This window comes from Humulus lupulus, chromosome 4 (assembly GCF_963169125.1).
Source record: "Humulus lupulus chromosome 4, drHumLupu1.1, whole genome shotgun sequence".
NCBI classification, from domain to species: Eukaryota; Viridiplantae; Streptophyta; class Magnoliopsida; order Rosales; family Cannabaceae; genus Humulus; species Humulus lupulus.
This window is the reverse complement of record NC_084796.1, coordinates 41,335,187-41,341,186: the sequence shown is the minus strand read 5'-3', so window position 1 is coordinate 41,341,186 and position 6,000 is coordinate 41,335,187. Positions and strand designations below refer to the sequence as shown.

Below are 6,000 nucleotides of genomic sequence, written 5' to 3'. Positions count from 1 at the left end.
CATTGGGGGTTCCAGAGGCCCACAAATTTGGAAGTCTAGGGGCGGGCCGCGGCATGGATGAGGAGGGCCACGGCATTGAAACTCAGTTTTTCCCAGAAAATCGAGGTGGGCCGCGGCATAGATACCATGATGCCGCGGCATTATAGGCTGAAAAATTGATGCGGGCCGCGGCATGGTCAAAGTAATGCCGCGGCCCGTGTACGAAATCTGGGGTAAAAAGCCCTAAATCAGCCATATTCTCATTCACTTTCACTTTCACAATCTACCATCCTACTCAAACCTCCTTTTCTCTCTAATTCTTGAGACTTCCATCAGCCAAAGAGACAAAAAGAAGAACTTTTGTGCCATTCAAGTAAGTGTCTCCTATCTATTCTAGTGCTTTTGATTGGAGAATAGATTACATTGTGGTATTGTGGATTGTCCTATGCTTTTCTTGTGAGACATTTAAGGGGTTTGTCAATTGTTTTTCTAGGAATTAGTGGTTGGGCTGTTGATTTTGTTATTCAGAAAGTTTTGGGGGAGTGACACCAAGGGGAAGTTGTACTCAAGTTCTTGAAAACCAATTTGGGGGTTTAGTTTGTTCTTGTTTTGAAAGACACTATGGGTCCTAAGAGAAATCCTCCAAGAGGTACCTCCTCAAAGAAAGCCTCCTCATCCCGCACTCAACCACCACCAACACCACCTGCCCCGGCTGATTATGACACGAAATTATTTGTCAATAAGGAAGCAGTTGACTTGTTTAAAAAGATTCATAAGAGATCTGTGGTAAGGGAAAGGGGATTTGAGCTTCATGAGGCCACTGTTGTACAAAACCCTGCCTATGATATCATCAAAGCTGAAATATTGCGACGTAATTGGGGTTTCTTTTGCGACTCTACCTATGTGGGATCAGCCAACTACTCTCAGATATATGAATTCTTTGCCAACTTCCCATATCTTGATGCAGAACAGAACAATTTTATCAGGGGTAAATTGGTGCCTACAACATCTTATTCATTTAACCAATTACTGGGCCTCCCTTCATTGTCTGCACAAGAGGATGAACTTTGGCAGTTGGCCCATTTTGATGAGCCAGACTATGATGCTGTGGCTGCAGTTCTGAGTGTGGAAGGTGCACGTTTCAACTATCATAATGGAAAGCCCAAAGTGTTGTACAGGTGGCAGCTCAATCCAATTGCGAAGGCGTGGGTTTATTTTGTAAGTTCACGTTTACTGCCGACCTCTCATCTATCTTCTATTGATAGAGAGCGCTGCTTGTTGGTTTATGCTATCATGACCCAAATGAAAGTTAATGTGGGCCGAATAATTCGCTATAGCATTCCCAACATCAGCAGATTCAATACTACAGCTGGTGTCACCCATGGTACCTTCCTCTCGACCCTATGCAACACTTATGAGGTACCAGTCTACCCAAGCGATCTAGTCCGGAGGCCAATGGGGGCCATCAATCAGACTATGTTTACGGCTTTCCCTTCGGCTTCTCTTACGCCGTTTGCCTCTAGCCAGCAAAATAAGCGCAGCCGGGCTGATGAAACAGTGGACATTGATCAAGCTGAGGAGGAGGAAGCAGATGAAGCAGGTCCCAGTAACCCACCTTCGAATTTGGCAATTGGTGGACCGATTGATGAGCACACGCAGCGCACGCATGTTCGATTGGATTACCTTATTCAGCAAAATCAATACTTAATCCAATCGCATCATGCGCAGAATCAGCACTATAATGACTTCATGGTGCAACAAAATGAGTATGGGCGGGTTCACATTGAGGAGTTGAATGCTTTAGTAACGAGGTGGACTATGAGCTCTGCTGATGAGAATTACTTCACTCCTCCGCCACAGTACTCTCCATACCAGTGGCCGCCTCCACCACCTCCTCCGCCATACTGATGTGGCGTCAGGTAAGTTCTCTTCCCTTGTCCTTTTATTTATCACATTGGGGACAATGTGCATCTTAAGTTTGGGGGGAGCTTATTTTGTTTTATTTTTGTTCTGTGCGTTGTTTAGTTTAGTTTTTAGTCTGTTGTGTTATTTTCTGTGTTGTTTAGTGTAACTGTTAAACCATCATTCGTGTCTGTTGTTGCCTTGTCTTTGCTCGTGAAAAGGAAATTGAATTCAACTGTCTGCTTGGTTCAATTGTTTTAGAGTTTAATTTAAAAGTTTTGTGGGAAATTTTAAATATGTTTTGAAAATGCAACATTTTGGATTTTATTATATGAGTTTGACTAGGTTTGGTGGAATGACAATTTGAATTTGATAGAACTTGCATTATTTGGCCTTTGAGGCGAAATCCTTGATGACATGTGTTTAGAAAAGTGATTTAGGCAATTTTATTGGATCGATTGTGCCTTTCAAGCCAACCTTGATTTAATTATCCTTAGTTACCCTTTTTGAGCCTTAAACTTGGTTTTTGTTCTTGATTATACTATTTGAGCCTAAATTTCCTAACTTCATTATTATTATTTTTTTCCTTTTCCTTTGTTATCATAAGCATATAATTTGTGGGAAAGAAGAATGAAAAATAGCGAGGTATTGGTATGATTTGAATGTAGTATGATTGTACAAAAAGAAGAGAGAGAAGATTTTGAAAAAAAAAAAAAAAACAAATCAATTTGTCACACTCCTTGATTTTATTTATATAGAAAATATTAAGTTTGGGGGAGTGTGATTTGAAAAAAAAAATGATATGAAAAGAAAAGAAGAAAATGATGAAAGTGTTGTAATCTCTCTCTCTAATTGTATAAAAGGGTGATTTTTGGTGTGGTGAAGAGAAATTTGGCTGGTTTCAAGGTTTTATGCTTATGGTAACGATTGAGCCTAAATGACAAATTTCATCTACCCTTGCCTAAGCCTAACGCTATAACCTGTGAAAGTCCTTTTGATTTCAAAACACTTGTTATTGACATTAGTGGAGAAGGTCAAGTAATGCAAGCATATTGAAAAATTGGTTTGTGGAATTGTCTGGAATGAGTTGAGCACATATGATAGAGTCCAAGTGTTGTAGTCATTTTTGTGATATATTATTGATTTCCCTAATTGAACTTTACAAATTGGACTTTAAGGCAATTGAGCTGAAATTCTGGTTATAAATATTGCAATTGAGATTTCATGAGTTTTGGCAAAGCAGTGTAGATGGTAATGATGGTTTAGCTTGTTCGTTTTGTGTTTGTTTCTTTTTGTTAGTTTAACTTGGTCTTTACTCGAGGGCGAGTAAAGGTTAAGTTTGGGGAAGTTTGTTGAGTCTAGTTTTTATCATGTTTTGGTGATGTTTTAGTAGTCTTTTATTTTGCTTTTCTATCATTTAGTGCGGGTTTATGCTTTGTTTATCTGTCTTTGTGAATATTAGGAAGAATTGAGCTCTTGGAAGAAAATGTCAAAGAAATGGAAGAAATAACCAAGTTTTTCATCATATTTCGAGGAAGAATGGTTCTCAACATAATTTGGAAGTGTTGGTGAATTTTTGGGATAAAAACTCGAAAAATTGAGAAATCCCTTAAGAGCCACGGCATGAGCAAAGTAGAGCCGCGGTTAGGTGGGAAACAGAACCAATGTTTTGATAGAAATCCTAGGGCCGCGGCATGGCTAGAGAGGGCCGCAGCATTGAAGAGTATCAACCCAGATTTCGTCGACACGGGCCGTGGCATGGCTGACTAATGCCGCGGCATGAAAAGGACCTTTTGCCCAGGAAATTGGAAACGGGCCGCGGCATAGTGTATGTAGAGCCGCGGCCCGCCTCTTTAAAATTTGAAGTCCTAGGTTTTAATATGGCGAAAAAGAGGAGAGAAAGGAGACATACGGATTGGGGATGAGAGCTAGTTTTGAAGGATGAAAACTTAGAGTATTTCTACATGTTTTTCTTCTTTTTCCTGATGTTATCTTTAATTTTTGTTGTGATTAGCATTATGACTATGAATTAATTTTCTGTTTAGGATGTTTAATTGAATCACTTGAATCCCTGTTATGAACAAATGCAATTTCAATTTTCTTCTTCTTCAATCTTCTTCAATTCCTTATAACCTGTTTTTATATTGATTGGCCATCTTTAGTCATATACATATGTTTTTAAGTCAAAATCTGAGAAGTGAGATTTAATTCTGCTGTGGTTATATTGGACATAATTCTAATTTAGAACGAAAGTATCTGAATTAATTGTGTAACTGTTATTAAGTTGTCGAGATTAATGCTACCTTTGTGGTTCAATTTACCATAAAAATATAGGAAATTGTCACCTAGGTTGAGTTTATAATTCATAGTATGATTATAGACTGCTGTATCAATTTGTTAATTGAGTTAGGTAAAAAGAAGAAGAATTCACACTTTGCATTAGGGAATAATAGGGAGGATAGTTGATGAGATTGAATATCCTAATTGTTTCTCAGTGATTAAATTAAAAGTTTTTCTATTAGTTGTTATTCCATTCAATTTTCAATTATTGTTTCTGCACTTTATAGTTTCTCTTGCTGCACTTACAAAAATCAAGAATTTCAATTCATCAAATAGAACAAGAAATTAATTGACTGGTAATTGATAAATCAGTCCTTGAGGACGATACTTGGTTTTACCATTTTATTACGAATTGCGACTGTGTGCACTTGCATAGCAAAAATATCGCAACAAGTTTTTGGCGCCGTTGTCGGGGACTGAAAATAATTATCAATATCAGTCTAATTAATTTTTATTCTAATTTGATTTTAATTTCTCTTGTTTCTAATCTGTTTAGTTGCTTAATTTGTCTATCTCATGTGGATTTTGGTATATGCGTGGCAGAAGATGAAAAGACACACTTGTTCCTCTGAATCCTGAGATTGAAAAGTCTTGCAAGCAAGTCAGAAAGAACAAGAGGGAGGCCCAGAAATCTGTGAAGATGGCACAGAATGAAGGGGATGGCAGGAATGTTCTAATTCCTGGAATTGTACAAGGGGGTCAGGCTCAGAACAATGCTGAGAGGAGCCTGAGGGATTATGTACTGCCCACTCTGACGGGAGTACAAAATAGTATACGCCCACCAGCTGTAGAGGCCAACAACTTTGAAATCAAGTCCGCTATTCTACAAATGGTGCAGTCCTCTGTGCAATTCAATGGGTTACCTTCTGAAGATCCTCACACCCATTTGTCCAATTTTGTGGAGCTGTGTGGAACCTTCAGATATAATGGGGTGAGTGACGATGCAATCAAGCTTAGGCTTTTCCCATTTTCTCTGAGGGACAGAGCTAAAAGTTGGCTGAACTCGCTGCAACCAAATTCTATTGTCACCTGGCAAGATCTAGCTCAGAAATTTTTGTCTAAATTCTTCCCTTCGTCCAAAGCTGCTAAATTGAGGGGAGAGATCAATAACTTTTGCCAGAATGACGGAGAGTCATTGTATGAAGCTTGGGAATAGTTTAAGGAACTCCTGAGAAGATGTCCTCATCATGGCATTGAACAGTGGATGCTAGTACAGAATTTCTACAATGGTTTATGTCCTACAACCAGAACCATTATTGATGCTGCAGCGGGTGGCACTTTTATGAGAAAGAGTGCAACTGGTGCTTATGAGCTGCTAGAGGACATGGCAATAAACAATCATCAGTGGTCTGAGGAAAGATCATCAGGAGTCAGAAAGGTGGCTGGGGTGCATGAGCTGGATGCAATCACTGCTTTAACAGCGCAAGTAGCCTCTTTGACGAAGCAGTTACAACAGAGCAGTGTATCTGCTAATGCGGTTCAGATGGCAGTGAGGTGTGAAATGTGTGGTGGTGCTCATTCTGTCGATCAGTGACCTATCTGTATGAATAATAACACCCCAATGGATCATGCTCAAGTTCAAGCGGTGGGAAACTTTCAAAGGCCACTCAATAATCCATTCTCCAATACTTACAACCCTGGGTGGCGAAATCATCCCAATTTTTCGTGGAAGAATAATCAAGGCCAACAACCTCAGTTTCAGGGCCAAATTCAGAATAACATGCCTCAGCCACCTATGCATCAAGCTTCATCATCACAACAACCTAGGCCTCAACAATC

General features: G+C 39.4%; 1 non-coding gene across 1 annotated transcript; it reads right to left on the bottom strand.

Moving 5' to 3' along the window:
- Positions 1–5,308: 5,308 nt before the first annotated feature.
- Positions 5,309–5,415, bottom strand: LOC133833644 (small nucleolar RNA R71). Its single transcript, XR_009893013.1, has one exon. It is a non-coding gene; the product is annotated as a small nucleolar RNA R71 (small nucleolar RNA).
- Positions 5,416–6,000: the final 585 nt, after the last annotated feature.